An 18,648-nucleotide genomic window follows, 5' to 3' on the forward strand; every position below is an offset into this window, starting at 1 on the left:
CTCACACACATAAAATCACACAATGCTTCTCAAGTTAAATGTCTCGCACACACACACAAAAAAATGTCTATATTTTCCTGACTTCAGCTCCAGGACCATTTATATGTTGCTGCATTATCGTAAATGTTATCCCTCACACTTTAATAAACACCAAAAAAACATGGAAACACACTCTCTGGATACACATTGGGTATTAGAATACTATGCATGCGCACACACACACACACACACACACACACACACACACACACACACACACACACACACACACACACACACACACACACACACAAAGAATGAGTCATGCAGTGATGAAAAGGCACTCCTTTCAGAATGAACCCTCTGACCCATTCTTCATGTCCAGGAGCCCATTCTCTTTTATCAGGCTCTGACAGATTTCCTTTTCAATAAAACCCATTTAGACACCCAGCACTGGCTCAACGTCCACCATAACAATGCAGAAACCTTAAGTGAAACCGCTTCTTTTGCGATGTTCCAGGACCAGATGCCTCCACGCAAATCTTAACCTTAGGTAGATAAATAAAACAAAAAGCTTAAATAAAAACTGAGATTAAAGGGGAAACAGTAAGTCAGAGGAGAGGCTTCAAAAGAAGTTGCGGCAACCATAACTTTAATGACACAATAACCACAAGCTCTTGTGGTCTGATTGACAAATGACAAGTTATTATGATTGACAAGAAGATAAAAGTTAGTCACAAGACAGAATAGTTGACTGATTATGTGCATGTCTAGAAATTAATGGGCATTTGAAGAGAGAGAAAAGATTTTCAGAGAAAAGCCAATAATTTCACCTACTGAGGCAATCCATTGCAAACCCCAGAATAATAAACAAACTCCGACCCATTTTTTTCACACATGATCTAAAGGGACATGTGTGAAAAATCTTGTGATTCAGATGTGATCACAGCATCCAACAATTTAAATAAACCATTTACACTTTATTTTCCCTTTGGCAATCAGTTAGGAAAGGTTGCAGTTAACTTGCAAACTGTTATAGTTATACAGCAAAACCTCTCTGCCAGACAAATTCTTTTGAATATTTCGTTAGAAAAAAAAAAGAAAGAAAAGAAAAGCATGTTTGCAAATGGAAACATGAAATAAATGAATGGACAGTAGTTCCCAACACCAGAACAACAAAGACTGTTAAAGTGCTGGAGAAAATTACCAACACTCTCAAACATCTTAAAAGAGTCGTTCATCCAAAAATGAAAATTCTGTCATCATTTACTCATCCTCGTATCATTCCAAAACCATACGCTGTTTTTCCATGAAGAACACAAAAGGAGAGATTTGAGGGCAGCTCACATAGATAGATCACAACGGTCATGGTCTAGCAAAAAAAAAAAAAAATTGGCAACCTCCTTTGAATCCAACACGGAAATGACTTACTTAAACTGCAATTCATCGACTGGCCGCTAGAGATAGGCTCTAAAAAGGCTCCAAAAGAGAGTCAATCCCATAGACTCCCCATGTTAAAATGGCCAACTTTACAGCAGAAAAAAATATGTTTACACAAAAAGTGGTTTTGGTCTATATAGCTAATTTTGTCCTTCATGAGAACTGTGAGGGAATTTTTTTATAATGCATCTGTTTAAATTTTATTAAGGCCGCGTGTCCACCAAAGCGTTTTTTCACGCAGCTGGCGTAAAATTCCAATTGTATTCAATTGGAGCGCAGCGTTTTTTAAACGCCATGAGCGTAACGAGGCGCTGAGCGCGTATTTAACGCTCAAGCGCTGAGCGCCCGGCGTTTTTTATTGGTCGCCGAGAGTTGAAAATGTTCAACTTTGGGTAAAACGCTGCGCTCATCACTGTCACTTTTTACAAAGCCGTCCAATCACAGTGGAGGAGGGGCGGGACAAATACCACACTGACCAACTGTCGCAACATTCTTTCTGTACAACAACGTCAACCAGCAGAGCTATCGAACAAAATGGATAAAAAATTAATTTGTAGTATGAAATAAATTATCTGCGAAATCAGTTACAAGTAAATTGTGCTGCGGATATTCTGTATCAATGCAACGAAGTGTCTCAACTGAAAAAACGCAGCGCTGCTAAAACGCTCTCAAGCGCCCACAGCTAGGCGGACAGCTTTGGTGGACACACGGCCTAAGCCTTAAAGTTCTGGAAAATTAAGGGCGTGGCCACTTGAGTGACAAGTGGATTGCCGCTGCTGTCACTACTAGCCGTTTGTCTGCTCTCTGTTAGCCGTTACGTCACCTCAGCTAATCCCGCCCCTTGGTTATCCGGGAGTGATGCTCCAAGATGTTCCAAGATGGCGACGTCCAGCTTTGCCCACTTTGGGTTTCAAAATTGCTCTTCAGAAACCTACGGGTGATGTCACGGACATTACATCCATATTGTTTTACAGTCTATAAAAAAATTTAAAAAAAATTAAAAATAAAACTATAAAAGTGGTAATTATGACTTGTGCATCTCTCCAAGTCTTCTCAAGCCATGCAACAACATTATGGAAGGATCACATTCAAAAAAGGATGCAGTGATTCATCGGACCACTTGTATGGTACTTTTATGATGCTTTATCACATTTCTAGATCTTGGTAGCCAGTGAAAGTGTGAATTGTTGTTGTATGGAAACGAACTGTGTGAAAACTCTAAAAATTCTCCTTTTGTGTTGACTAAACTCAGTCAGGTCTGGAACAATATGAGGGCGTGTAAATAATGACAAAATTTAAATTTTTCGGTGGACTATTCAACATTGAGCACTACTCACAAGTGAGAGGACTCTACAGTATGAGAGGGTGTGCATTTACCGCAGTACGTGTTTCTGTGGCTTTAACTTAAAAAAAACCAAAAACAGAGAAAAACAGGATGACATGCAAGTTTTGAAGTGACTCTGTATTGCACTACAAAGAGCTTGAGTGAAAATAGAGGGCAGTAACACACCATTTCCCAACACTCTGGAATACATTAAGAAACCCATATTTGTAAACACATTTAACATTTCTTGGACGGTGATTAAATCACCAGTGCGGTCAGTGCTTACAGTACTACTCTGATATCTTAGTGAGTAGGGGTGTTGACCAGAGAGAAGAGTCAATCTCAGAGTGCGTTTTACAAAGGCTAAAGAGTTGTAATGTTTCAGCTGAGAGGGAGCAGAAGTGCCTGTCGTCTCCCTAATGGGCCACAGAATAATATTACGGAGAAAGGGCCTAATTATGACAGGACCATGATCCCTCAGTAACACAAGAGGAAAGGAAGAGAGAGGGACGAAATGGGAAAAGATAAAGGGAAAGAAAGATTTGCCTTAAAACCAATTTGCCCACAGCGCAAAATGCAAGACATAAACGGAAAGATAGAAAATGTCAAAATCTTTTCTAAAGTCACAATTTAGAAAAAGTAAAACTGAATAAAAGGAAAAAATAGCAGGCAATTACCCATTGATGAAGTATAACTACAAAAAAATTGTGGGTTTTTTTTTAATTTGCATTTTATGGTCTGAAAACTGAATGGTGAAGCATTACACAAGCAAACTCCACTATGACTCAAAAACGTGATTTGGGGGATGTCACACCTTCAACTGTTTTTGCTGAATTCTCACCCTCTTCTTACAGGTCTGTCACATTCACCAATTAAGAATGGAGGAAGGGTGATAGACTAAACAGCTGCACTAAATTGATTAACATTTTGGCACCAAATCAATGTAAATCTTGTTGAAACAAGCAAAAGAGTATCCTGCAATTCATGACCAACTGTACTGTTTAAAATCACCAGATGTAATGTTCTCAAACAGGTTTTCTGAACACTGCACCATCTTCAATTGGCTTGATAAAAAGATAGTTCAGGCCAAAACTCATGCCATCAGCTGAAATGTGTTGGGTTGCTCACAGTGTTTATACTTTTCAGGGGAATCAACCCTCTCCATATGGTCTCTGCATACTACACTGCGAAAAGAAACAGTATGTTTTTCAACTTTAATTAAGGGTTCCCACACTTTTTAAATTTACATGACTCTCCAAGTCCTGGAAAGCATGATTTCTTATCACCATCTTTGAAAGTAATAATAAATGTAGACAGGGACGTACTGGGACTGAAATTAAGCCCGGGACTTTAAGATGGAGAGGCCTTTTATGCGAGTGACTTTGGCGCATGAGCAGAAGTATTTTTTTGCAGTTATTTTAATTCTAATTGTGTTTTTATTGTATAAAGAGAATCAGATTACACTGAAGACATTCAAGAAATTTTAGGATGACATCTGACTAAGCAAGTCACCACTGCACTAAACACAATCAGGTCAGCAAAACCTAATCTCGAACACATAAGTCACAGTATACTGTTAACTACCAGCATGTCATGTGTACAGTCAGTCGGAGTGATAAAATAGTTACAAAAACTAACAAATACCCACTCAAATACTGCAGTCCCATACAATAGAGATTTGTGTGTGTCCTCACTTTCAATTCTCCCTGGCTCAGCTTCCCCTGTGCTGGACGCTGCCTCTGCTTACTGATTGTACAGATGAGAAGAACATGAGAAGAATATCAGTAATAAATATGACTAAGAATAATACTTTTTCTAATTAAATATGTGCTTCAGTCAGGTTATTATCTAGTATGTGGAACTATTGGCATTTTATCATGTAAATATGTAATATTGTTCTGTATTTTTCTATTTTGTGTTTGTGTGTGTGTGTCCTTAATCAAGCTTTGATTGATTGATTGATATGCCTAATATGATTGGCAACCCAGCCCTGCACACTGCCCCTGTACCTGTCACTGTTTTTGTACTGGTTCCATTCTCCTCATCCTCCTGCTCTTCTTTCTCTTGCTGCTTTCCTTCCTCCCCCTTCTCCTCCTCCTCATCCTTCTCTCCCTACTCATCAATATGACTGCAGCATTTAGCTGCCTCTTCTGCCAACATTTTTTTCTTTCTAATTATTATTTTTTCGGCCCCACCCATTTCTTTCTCTTCTTTCCTTCTTTTCACCATTTTTACCATCCGTCTCTGTTGCATTCACACAAACCCGCCAAACATGACCAAACGTAAACTCCTTTGATCGGCGCCTAGTTTGAGCCAATCGGATGTCAGGAAAAACGAGGATCAGTCCAAGATGGGAGGGGCCGCTCGTATCCCCCCCTCAGATTGAAAGTATTGGCTTGGCCCGGTCTGAAACACACACACACACACACACACACACACACACACACACAGTTCCGCTGCAGCTGAGTGGCCGGTTAGGCCGGTCGCGTATCATTAAAAATCTTTGACCACCGGCCGGTCTTCGGCCTGAAAAGGACCGGCCGTTCGGGATTGTTCCCGGTATTTCCGATGGCCAATACGCCCCTGAATGTAGAACACTTCAAAATCATTAAGCAAGAGATATTCCATCACTTCACAGATGGCCTGTCCAGTTTTCATCATATCTTGGCATGAATGTTATGTCTAAAAGCCACTTGTGTTTGTTTTCCCTTTAAAGCTTACAAGATATGTAGTCAAGAAATGTTTCAAGGTTCCACATTTTGGGAACTCAAAAAAACAACAACTAATCCAGCCAAGAGACTTCAGTACTATTATTTAGGCATCATTATTCCCCATCACTTAATATAACTGTCACCTATTTAATGCCAACTGTAAAATGCTTTTTCTATAACAATTGTGAACATCATTAGATGAAACAAAAATGGTAATGACGCCCTTGGCATTTTTTAAAACCTTCAGCATACTTAGGCCCTATTAATTGTAATGCAGTAAAAACATTCTTAGCCAAATCTAAAAAAAATCTGAACTCACTGGGCTAAAAAAACAATAGCAAAAATGCTCATTTCCAATTAGCTTTAGCTTTGATTAAAGAGCAATTCAATCAACACAGTCACTACCTTCATTGGTGTGATTTTATAATAAAAAAGACAACATTTTTCCATTTAAATAAATTAACAACCGTATAGAAAAAAAGATGTTTGTATACACAACAGTTATGCATGTGCCAAATGAATACTATTTCAATAAAACTGTAATTTCAAATACAAGTCCTTCTGTGCCCTGCATGTATTACATTACATTTTGGTTAGTCCCTTTATATAATGCAAAAGGCAGACAAACGCAAGCCTGCAATCTGTTCAAGAACGGGAAACACTCTTTTTTAATCAGCCAGTATCCAAAAGGACTATCTTGGGAAATGCAAATGTTATTTGCGTTAAATTTAAGTATTTGAATTGTCACACTTTGTGTGTGCACAATTAGGCAACGCAAATGCAAAATGAGTTTGCAATCACATCTGAATTTTGACAATATGCTAATACCGTTGATCTTCAGCCTGAGTGCTTTTATTGCCCGTCTGGATTTCTCTGTGCATCTCATCACACATATAGAGCAGTTGTACATGTCTCATCAACTGTAAAAGCAGGCTCTTTCTGGCAAGATATCACAAATATGATAAAACTTGACATTAAGTTAAAATGTATATGCATGCTGCTTTTTCCAGTTTAAAGTTTCTGTTTTCAGATCAGTTTCTATTCAAATTTTCAAAAATGTTCTTTTATAGTACAATTTCGGTGCAAATTTGCTTATTTTCAAAGGATCACGCCTGGAAAGTAGTTATCAAATTACACCAGTATTGTTGTCAAAAACACTGAAGCTCACTACATAATCGTGTATACTGAAAAAAAAACACACACAAAAAAAACCCTGCTTATACACCTCAAGATAATTAAACTAATTTCATTGAAATTTCATGGATTTATTTTATGAATATAATACCATAATACGAATGGCCTGAAGGGCAGTTTTAAACCACAGGGATTGTGCTTACTAATATATGAGATTTGAGTTGAAGTCATTTCCTTCAGCGTTCCCAAAATAATTATATATGAAGTATATTAAATACTTCGGCACTGACCAAAACACTGGAAAAGTCCTATTGAGTATACTGCTTTCCTACTGTTGAGTATGCGTATACACAGCCAAAAACGTTTTCATCATTTTGTTGTAACATTTTGTGTACATTACATGAGTAGGTTTATGTTATTGTCTCTTAGGAGTGTGTGGCCTTAACTTCAACTAACACATTTTACAGATGAAATAAACTATCTAGAAAATAACAAAACAATGCAAGGCGTTTTCCCCCTGAATTATCTCATGTTTATAGCAAATTATCTCACGTTTAGCGAATGACGGCCCTTGGGGTTATATTGTTTGCCTGTGTGAGCTTCACCCTGCCTTTCTGTATGAGTCACAGCACTTTCTCTGCTAGCTCAGACTACTGAACAATGTTATTAGTCCAGATGTCATTATATCGAATGATTTAAGCTGAACAACCAGTGCATGCCTCCTGAGTCACATCCTCTACACAAACCCGCACACATACCTCATGCCTGCTCATATCCGTCACTGAGTCATACCTGTAGCACAAACACATATTAGGAAGAATAGATCTTGGCGAGCTGAACCCCCTACACACACACACACAGAACGGTTAAAGAGTAATGCGCAACTCATACATATACTTTTGCAGAATCATAACTCATCAAATTCAGCACACACCTGTCATTCATCACTCAAACCACATATCTTCCCACTCACAGACTTTATGCTCGAATTTATAATCTTGCATCCTTTTCTCAATTTCTATCTTCATCTTTCCTTCGCAGTTGGTGAGAAAGAGATGGTAGAAAGTCGGTCAGAGGGATATAGCGGGGTGGAGGGTGAGGGATGTGCTGCATTCTTCGGCAGGCATTCAGTGGGATAATGTGTTGGTATGAGCAGTATGTGGCGATCTGCCCAAGTGGCTTCCAGTGCTGCTTTAAAAGAATCATAAAGTAATAATAAAAACTCTGATCCAGATGGAACAAAGATTTTAAGTCTATAGAAATGCAGAACTATCCAAAAAAATCACATTCATGCCTGCCTAGTTTAAGTTCAGAAGCCTTAAAAATACCATCCAAGGGTGTGGTTCTCAACCTGAGTGCCTCAGCAAACTTCCACAGATTCCCAGGGTGACTTAAAATTAATTCTATTAAAAAGAACTTAATGAAAATAAAAAATAAACAGAATTTTCCCCCTCAATAACTATCGATTTTATTGAAGAACATACAGAATTCGAATCTTGAAAATTAATAAATCAACACTCACAGTTTCTGTTAATGCATTTTTTTTAAACAAGCAGCATTGTCATAATTACTGCAGAAACTCCTGAGGAAATATCTTAGCCAACATGAGGGGCTTTTGAATATTTTGTTGGACAAAGTGGGGCATTCAAGTCAAAAAGGTTGAGATCCACTGATCTTATTTGTAACCTTGAGACAATCACTACTCACAAATTACGAGTTGATTATATCTTGGCAAGCTACTTGGATGGGAGAGCTCCTGAGAAAACCAAGTTGCTGCTGGAAGAGGTGTTAGTGAGGCCAGCAGGGGGCGCTCACCCTGTGGTCTGTGTGGGTCCTAACGCCCCAGTACAGTGACGGGGACACTATACTGTCAAAGAGCACCGTCCTTCGGATGAGACGTTAAACCGAGGTCCTGACTCTCTGTGGTCATTAAAAATCATAGGATGTCCTTCGAAAAAGAGTAGGGGTTTGACCCCGGCATCCTGTCCAAATTTGCCCCTTGGCCTCTGTCCATCGTGGCCTCCTAATCATCCCCATATACTGATTGGCTTCATCACTGTCTCCTCTCCACCAGTAAACTGGTGTGTGGTCGGCGTTCTGGCGCAATATGGCTGCCGTCGCATCATACAGTTGGATGCTGCACATTGGTGGTGGTTGAGGAGATTCCCCCCTTCCATGTCAAGCGCTTCGGTACCCAGAAAAGCGCTATATAAATGTAACAAATTATTAGTACTATTTCTAAGTAGTATCCCAACACTGATATAATGAGATTGGCATGTAACCAAAAATAATGCAATTAATAAAATAATGAAAAAAAAAATGCATAATTATATTGCATTTGCCATTTTCTGTTTTTGTTTATACCAACTCCATCTCATAAACCTTTGATGGATGATTTAGTTAGACATAATTTAGTGGATCAAGCATGGACAGACCTTGTAACTGTATTTTACCATTTTTAAGTGATTCCATTTTTTCTGTCTGGTGCAGTCATAACAACCTGGAGCTGAACATGCACAAAACAGTAGAGATGATTGTGAACTTCATCAGGAGAAACACCACAGCACTCCCCCCACTCACCATAATGAACAGCACTGTAGCGACAGTGGAGTCATTCAGGTTCCTGGGCACTACCATCTCTCAGGACCTGAAGTGGCACAATCACATTAGCCGCGTTTCCACTGTCGGGCCAGGGCCGGGCCAGGGCTAACAGCGAGCCGAGCCGGGCCAGTGGCCTCGGGCCTCAAGCACCGGGCTTGCGTTTCCACTGCCGGGCCAGTAGCCCCGCAGCGCTGCCCTAAACTCCGCCCTTAACTGCCTTTCTGGATCATACGTCATACAACCTAACCCATTTCAGCGGGTATTATGAATTTATTATTTTTTTTAGTTAGGAAGATAGCATGTATATTAAATCACCGGCCATGGCTGCCATAGTGTCCCGACATGTCTCGCCACTAACAGAAGGACGGTGACCCAGCACACTGTTCATTAAGTCGAACCATGGAAAGTTCCTTCTCTCGGCTTCGCTTTGTCAATTGTGCATTTTAATCACCTCGTACTGCGCCCGCAACTTTTTTATTTTTTCCCGAACTTAAAGCTTTGTTAGCTGAATGCTTAGCTTCAGCAACGATGTATTTTATAACGTCCTCGTTTCTGCACACGCCGTCAAATTGACGTTGTACCCTTTCTTCTGCCCAAATGCTCAGAAGAGCTTTGGTATCTTCGACAGGCAGTAACGTTACAGGCGATTCCCCATTTCGAGCAGCGATTATTTTGCGCTATACAAAAAAGTGAAATGTGCATCTTCTTGCCGCAGACCATAACTTTCCCCTACACCGATAAACTACGCCTTTTACCTTGACCACGCCTCTAGCCCGAGCTGGCCCGCTTTGGCCCAAGGTATTCGACAGGCCAGAAATCCTGGCCGTTGGCCCCAAGTAAGCCCCGCTCAAGCACCGGAAGTGTCAGTGGAAACGCGACTGGCCCTGGCACGCACTAGCAAGGCTCGGCCCTGGCCCGGCAGTGGAAACGCGGCTATTGACTCCAAAGGTCCAGCAGAGGTTGTACTTCCTTCGCCAGCTGAGGAAGTTCAACCTGCTACAGGAGCTGCTGATGCAGTTCTACTCTGCAGTCATTGAGTATGTCCTCTACACTTCTATAAAGGTCTGGTTCAGCTCAGCTACCAAATCAGGCCTCAGAAGACTACAGCCGATAGTCCGGATTGCTTTGAGAATCATTGGAACACACCTCCCCACCCTCCAAACACTGTACTCATCCAGAGTGAGTAAAAGGGCTTGCAAAAATCATACTGGACCCCTCACATCCGGGCCACTTGAACTGTTGCTGTCTGGTTGGCACTACAGAGCACTGAGCACCAGAACAGCCAGGTACAATAAAAGTTTCTTTCCTTAGGCCATCTACCTTATGAAAAGTTAAATGCCCCCACTGGGCAATAAACATGCAATACAAAACACTATTTATAATATTTATTTACCACATCATACCTCTTATTTACATTTCCTTAAATTTGTATATAACATACCTGTACATAACATTGTCTATTTTGTATATTTTTTAAATATATTTTATTAAATAAAATACTTTGTGGAAGCTTCTCTCACAAAGACAAATTCTTTGTATGTGTAAATATTAGTGGAGTAACAGTACACAGAAGTCATGGTTTGGTACATACAGTACCTCGGTTTTGGCGTCACGGTTCAATGCGATTTTGGTACAACAGGAAAAAGTAACAACTCCCCAATGTTAGGTTTCTTTTCATTCATTTTGAACAGGTCTTATTAATTAATTAATTTAGTCCCCCCTGAGGTAGAGGTAGGTGACAATGGCGGATGCACAAAATCCGTTCTTTTCAAGAAATCACGAAAAAGATGAGTGAGGAGAAAAAGTGGTATTATCTAAGCCTACTTCACCTTTCCACAAGGAGACAGCGAGTGAACCTGCACCTGAGGCTTCCCATTTCCAGGACACTTCAGTGAGACTTCCACGACACAAACGGCACAATACCAAATGATTTTGTCTGATTATAACAGCGAAAACAACTTAAAATATTTAATAAATGTTATTTATGCTCATACGGATAAGTCTAAGACATCATTCGAAACTAGGTCTAAAGGGTCTATTTTGTCTATTTGTGTACACTCACAATAAAAACAAATCATTGTGCTTTTGTAAAATAAAGAAAACAAAAAGAATGTTGCTTTCTGCCGTCCTGATTTTCCTTTCCGTCAAGTTAGGCTACTAGCAAGCTCTTGCGTGCCATCCGAACTCTTGTTTGGCCCTGTCCCAAATGGCGCACTTCATGTGGACTTTCGTTCTCGTGGACTTAAATTGCGCATGCTTGCTGAGTCTACGAGTCCGTAGGCCGTTCCATTCATCATTTTTACGCTCTTTGTACCCTTGAAACGATCTTCCACGAAAATCACATGGATGCAGGCTCCACACACTTTAACTACCCAGGAAACCGTGCAAAAGGCCAATCAGACAACAGATGGGAAGAGATTTCGCTCACGGACAATTGTTTATAACATTATGGCCATCGACCAGTGGTTGATGTCTCAAACATAGGCTAATAATAGCGCGCTGAATAATACGTTGGCTAATGTTGCAGCAGTTCTCTCATTCAATTTCTCCCATGGAAGACAATAAGCAGTACCTTGAAACTTGACTATAAATAAATTCCTATTTGGGCAAGACTGCGTTTCTCAGAGGTTAATTTTCTCTGTAATTTTCAATTAAGTTTATCTGTAAAACACCAATTTACATGACCTTCTTCTTTAGATAATGTTACCCCACTGGATTTTGTGTATTTTTCGTCTGTGTCCTGTATGTGTTGTGTGTGGTATCTGAGAGGACTCTTGAGAAGACAAACATCAGTCAGGAAATGGAAGGAAGACAGAAAAGATGAAAAGATGGAGATATGAACAGACAGAAGGATTCTGCAGTCCTGAAGCAGAATGCAAAGCAATGCAGCTGAATTCATTCAATCACCTCTCTTCACTTCATCTATTGAAACAGACAGAAGGATAGATAGACTCTCAGTGTGTGTGGGAGCTCTGCTCTCTGCCCATTCCTCCATCAACTCTGGTCCGCCTGGGTCATCCGTCTTTTGATGGCTGGAAAAGGAGGAACGATATGAGGCGGAGGAGTCAGTCTGCTACACTAACCAATTTCTCACTGGTGAGTGAACTTGGCGAATCTTGGCAGGAAAACGCATGGAGTGTGTCTGTCTCCTGCCCTGAGGTCCAGAATTCACAATGTGGGTGTTACTATTCAAAGAACACAGGAAGTTACGGTTGTTACAACAATTGCACAAATGTTACAAAATCCGCACAACATCTGGGTGTGTGCACACGTGAAGATAAATGTCTCTGTGACTGTGCTGGACAAACAGCATTTGAGAACGATCAATAAGTGCAGCAACAGTCGATACTCGTTGCTTCCTCTCCGTCAAACAACATGTTCTTTTCTCCTCCATCTATCTCCATTTCTATTCTTCTCCCTTGTGCCAAGTCAATCCCTCCATCTTCCGTTTCCTTTGTCTTTCCCCTTGTCTCTCTCCTTTCCCCCCCACCCCCCCCCCCCCACACCCACCTGCTTGCTCTACTGCAGTGTGCTCTGATTGGATGAAAGCTTGTCTCGAACCACTTTAACTTTGTCCGAGTTGGATATACTATTGGCTATCTCGAACAGGCCTGGGTGAGAGAGAGAAAGAAGGGAGGGAGGGGGACATTTCCCCTCAGTCCCGTACCCGCTGCAGGGAGGGCGCAGTGGGCATGACTTCGCAAGCGAGGCCCAGGCAGACTTGTGGCCTGCCTGTATAGGACTAGATGGAGCCGGATCGGCCTGTTTGGCCTGGAGGCTTTTAGAGATTAAGGTTTATTTGATTGGGCACATCCATGGGCAGCTATCCCACAGCAAAGATGGGCCCTAAGAGGGTGCCAGGAGACTTATGAGTCATGTTTTCACTCTCTTGCTTAATGCACAGATGTATCGAATCCTGATACAATTACTGTTGATTCAGAAAGAAAATACTTTTGCAGGTTTTCTAAGACCTTAGTATTTAACGGATGCCTGTTTTCGTATCAGAGTAAATTGCAACCTTATTCTCATTTTAATAATTTTTCATTTCAAAATGAGACTTTTATTTCTCACTTTTGCTACATCTCACAATTGCAACTTTGTTTCTCATTAATGCAACTTTATTTTTCAAAATGTGACTCTACATTTTGCAAATGCAACTTGATTTTTTTCAGAATTTTGACAGCTTTGTTTCTCATAATTCATAATTTTGCATTTCAAAATGTATCTTTATTTCTACAAATTGTGATTTTTCTTAATCAGTGTCGCAACTCTGACTTTCTCATTATTGCAACATTATATTTCACGATTGACTTAATATCTCCCAATACAACATACTGTATCTTGTGTTTCTCATTAATGCAACTTTATCGCAATGTGATTCCCCATATGACGTCTTTCGACTTTACATCTTGCAATTGCAACTTTGTGGGATAATAAAAATTTAGAGAGAAAGAAAGTCACAGTTACAAGATATATTGTCAATGTATTTTGTGACATTTTCTGTTATGTAACTATCTCACAATGTAACTGTATCTTGATATGTAACTTTCCCACAATTACATTTTTATTTTTTACTCTCAGATGGAAAAAGGCTTCTATAATATTTAGTTAATTATGTACAACGATTGAATAGACGTTTGTGCTTTCCACATAGTCTGTAAGAGCTGGACAGTACACATAAAAGAGAGATTGTATTATGTGGAATACCTTTCCAACTATAGGAGCACACAGGGGACTCACACATGCACAACTGCTGTCCATCTAACCAAATTATGATGATCATATCTGGTTGACTCATGAATTGTGACTATAGAGGGGCGGTACCACCAGCCACTCCCTTTTTATAACACTATTCTGCTGGGTAATGTTTCTAAGACAGTTGAAAAGACAGCTCCAACAGGACGCTGGTGTGACAGTCTGCCACCTGCAGGTTCACTACAGTTCTGCAACCATGCATTTCAAGGGACATTTCACATTGCTCTTACCTCTTATGTGGGAAATATTCAATTCCATGTTGAATTTGCAGGTTCATCTGTAAGGGACAAACAAAAAAAAACTCAATTTTGTGAAAGAATTACAGTCAAACCTTCAAATAAATGTTTTAAACTATGTCTCAGGAGTGTCTCAGAAACAGATATTTACTCTACCCCCCCCCCCCCCCCCCACCCCATCTCTCACTCAGCCACAATCTATCTCCATCTCTTCATTTATTTCTCTGTGCACCCTGGAATTATTCTTTTCTCCTGTTCTAAATCTACCTTAGTCCCTCCCCCCTGCTTTCCTTCCTCCCACGTTGTCCTCAAATGCCCCGGCCTGGCGCCCTGTTTAGCTCATGTTGGTGCTTTTCCTGTCTGTGTGTGTGTGCGTCTTAATGTTTCAGTTTTTCCTTGTGCTTCTCGGCATGACTAATATTTACACGTTTTTATTGCCCAAGCAAAAGTGGCTAAGGCCACTTAATCATATTAAAATGAAAGAATATAAAAGGAAGAAAAAATATATAACGTAGGTAATATATTTCCATACTTGTAAATTGCAGTTTTTCATTATTTGGAATTGTGTCAAATTTGTGAAAAACCTGTTTAATTATGTTGGACTTCATTTCACATTCTTCATTCAACTTCTCGTATACAGAACAGAAATCCAGATTCGTCTCATTTCCTTTTTATTTGCATTGCAGGCAAAGTGTAACCTTTTTATCTTGTAGAAGCTATGCTTTTCTCTTTTTTTCCCTCAATCTCTGGTAATTCCCTGCTTCCATTTTAATTAACGTTGTATCGCCCTCTCTCTCTTTCTGATGAGGAAGGCGGTGGGAAATTGGGGTGGATATCCGCATTGGTTGCCATGGCACCAGACAGCTCCATTTCTACCAATGCACATGAGTAAAGTGTGTGTGTGTGTGTGTGTGTGTGTGTGTGTGTGTGTGTGTGTGTGTGTGTGTGTGTGTGTGTGTGTGTGTGTGTGTGTGTGAGACGCTGTGCAAATTGTGAATGTCTGTGTCTTAGTTTATCATTCAGCTATACTGTGACTATGAGCTACATTTAGTTTTTTGTTTCCTAAAACATCAAAAGTTCATTGACATTAAAAAGAGGCAATCAAAACTTGCCTACAAGCCAAGCAAGTGTGTTCATCTCAATGTCATGTTACTTTTCTGAAGATGGATTTAACCTGTTTGGATTTCACTATTTTGGTTTGGTGTTTCGCTTCCATTGGGGACTATTATAAGAGCACATCTGCTGCAAAGCTGTCTATTTCCCTTAGAGCAGTGTCTCTGATCTGTTGCTGGCCTTATTCTGGCCTTTTCTCTTCTCTTCTCTCCTCTCTCCCCAGAAGAGGGCACTATTGTTTTACAGACTCCCCTTACACAGAATTCTGACCTATGACCACGGATCTGAGGTCTTCAAGTTCAGCGTTATTGATCATGTAGCCCTTGGCACTGTGAGCTGAGAGTGATTATAACAGTGAGAAACTAAACAAGCATGTGGATACTGATGTGTGATCAAGTCTTTACAGGAAAACAAGCAGTTATAGGACAGATTTTCCAGAGAAACAACTAACACTGAAAAACTCTTCATGGGATCCACATTTAGCATAAATTTTAAGAATGGGAAACTACTAGAGAAAAAAAAACATCCATATGTTTATGTGTTTCCATATATTTTTGCTAATGTGGGGAGTACACATTACATAAATATACTATTTAAAAATACCATATAAAATACCATACAATAAAATACAAGTTCATATGGTTCATTCAATTGTTTTTGTCTTTTGGGGAAAAAAAACAAACAATGAAAAACTCTTAATGGGATCCATATTTAGCATAAACAAATTTTAAAACGCTGGGGTAAGAAACAGGAAATAACACGTCAGTCTGGTTTTCATATGAATTTGTGAATAATACTGATGGACACTACATAAAAAAAATAGTGTTTGGAAATACCAAAATGCAAAAAACGTACATAAAATATGCTTGCTTCAGGTGGTTAAAGTATTTTTCAGTAAGAAGACATGCATATTGACCACAATGACAACACATTTACCGAATAAATTCCTAGATAAGCATCACAAAAGTCATGTGTCTTTGCCTCAACAAGTTTGTGTAACTGAATAATTTGCCCTGAGAACAAAAAGAAAAGATGTTTCTCAGGTCATTTAGAAATGTTGGAGCCAAAGCCAGTCCATAAAATGTTTGCCAACATCTGAGAGGAAGTAGCCAATTTCCACAGAAGTGATGATTTTCTCTCGAGCATGGGGTTTGAAATGTCACTTTTTCCCTTTGGAAACGTTTTATGCGACATAAATTTTTCTCACCTAAATTAATTTCGTAACTTGGATGTAAATACAGATAATAACTGTGATAACTGAGCAAGGCCACCGCTTGCTGTTTCCTTGGAGCATAGGCACTAAACAAACTTGCAGAGACATTCAAACACACACACACACACACACACACACACACACACACACACACACACACACACACACGCGCGCGCGCATACTCTACAAGCACATACACTGGCTAAACTACAGCTAAACTACAGTACAGTATTGTTGAAGGCCTTCGCTTTGAGGATGATCTTCTTCACCAAGTTAAACAGAAGGGCAATCCAGCGGCCTGTAAGACAAACACTCTTCCTAGAGAAAACACTGACAGTTACACTGTAACCCATACTGCGTAAGAGGACGCCCGTGCATGCACACACACACAGCTGTGCAAAGGCCCCATGGAGAGGTACAACTATGCGGATGTCTTGAGCCCAGAGCAAAATAAAGACAATAGAGTCTTTGACAGTCTGACTGTTTCTGTATTTCACTACAGTCTAAATGTCTATCTCTCATGTCTCCAATTTTTCCTGTAGTTGTCATTCCTTTTTCTCTTTGGTCTCAAACTTTCATATAATTTATCTTATGATAATTAGTCGGCGGTGGTGTGAACGTAGAGTAACTGTACATTCACACCGCCACCGACTTGAGCTTCCAAAGCTACCGGAAGTCATTCATTTTCAATGGAAGCTGGCTTCTCTCAGCTGCAAGGAGCGTCAAATCCATCGTTGTCGCGTTTTGAACGTCAATCAGAAAGTTAAAAATAGCTCAACTTTATGGTAATGAGCTATGACGCAGTTCTGCGGCAAGCATGGCGGCAAGCAGCGGCAAAAGCCAGCAACCAATCGGAATATAGACGTCCTTCGCGCTGGCTGATTCCAGAGAAACATAAACTTTCGTTCCTACCAAAACATTAGTTCCGAGAAAATGGAGGATAAGCTAATCATCACCGTTGCTGGGTTTCCTATCATTTATGGTCATAATTCATGAACCGAAAATACAATACAGCAGCACCAAACACAACAACTTCGCAATTAACGATGATCCAGTGATACACGTTTGAGAATGAGCGCAACTTTTAATTGAAATATTTACGAACGCTGGTTTCAAGCGGGAATGCAATTCATTTGCTCACGGTAACACCGATTTGACCAATTGCACTAATGCAGATAATAATAATAATAGCTAATTATTATTTTTTTCCCCGATCAAATGTGACCAAAACGGTTATAAAAATGCTGTCATTATAAAAGGTTTCTTCAATGTATTGCTTGTTTTTTCTGTTTATTACATTTAATGTTGTGACACTTCTCTTCACCCTGCTACGTCAGAGCGGCGAAAGCGTCAACAAGCTTCCCCGTACTTTTTGACAAGCGTCCTTGGGCGGCCAGACCTTCTTTGTCGCTCAAATCGGCGGCGGTGTGAACGTACAGTAAACAGGACTGTAAACACCACAACAAACACCTTATAGCTCAAATAATGCACAAGTCTTAGCTAAAGAATTGCTTTTATAAAATTAAGCAACACTTTGTTTTGCTTTTAAAACAAACAAATTTACCCCATTTACTTCAATTGTAAGTGTCTAAATGTAAAAGTGTAATAAAAGAAAAAAAAGGTTTACATTATTTTTAGTGGTAATCAACATTATGCAACAAACGCCGGATTTAGATTAACTTAGAATATTTATTTAACTGGACAACACAAAGAATCAAATTGTAGAAAACAGCTGTGTGTTTTTAGAGAGAACGAACTGGGTTTCCACCCTAAGAGGCCTCTCTGGGTAGGTGAGTAGGTTAATGTATATCTTTGAATGTATGTGCGTGAGCACTGTAAACATTCAGTGCCGCTCTGAAAGCGCTGCACCCTGTGACCCTGGAAACTGCTGCAGTGCAACAAGTTCATTCATATACATGCGTACACATACACTCAGCGGAGGCCTCTCTGGGAGGAAACACACATGCCTTCTCCATGTGACACTGCCAGCACACACACACACACACATACGCGCATATGTCTGGCTCCTTCCTTTCCTGAGCGGCAGACAAATGCAGGGAAAACATGGACCCCTTGTTGATTATTGCGCTAGTAAAAACATAATTTCTATCCATTAGGGTGAAGTCATGTGTCCATTCTACA

At 40.0% G+C, this 18,648-nt stretch overlaps 1 long non-coding RNA gene across 2 annotated transcripts in view; it reads right to left on the bottom strand.

The window, feature by feature from the left end:
* The window catches only part of LOC143748709 (uncharacterized), an 80,899-nt gene that overhangs the window by 52,166 nt on the left and 10,085 nt on the right, over positions 1-18,648 (bottom strand). For both annotated transcript variants that reach the window (XR_013206829.1, XR_013206830.1), the window contains exon 2: positions 14,175-14,221. This is a non-coding gene — a long non-coding RNA (uncharacterized LOC143748709). The remainder of the gene's footprint in view (positions 1-14,174; positions 14,222-18,648) is intronic.

Source organism: Siphateles boraxobius, unplaced genomic scaffold, assembly GCF_051911475.1.
Source record: "Siphateles boraxobius isolate OS27281-9 unplaced genomic scaffold, OSU_SipBor_1 24, whole genome shotgun sequence".
Classification (NCBI taxonomy): domain Eukaryota; kingdom Metazoa; phylum Chordata; class Actinopteri; order Cypriniformes; family Leuciscidae; genus Siphateles; species Siphateles boraxobius.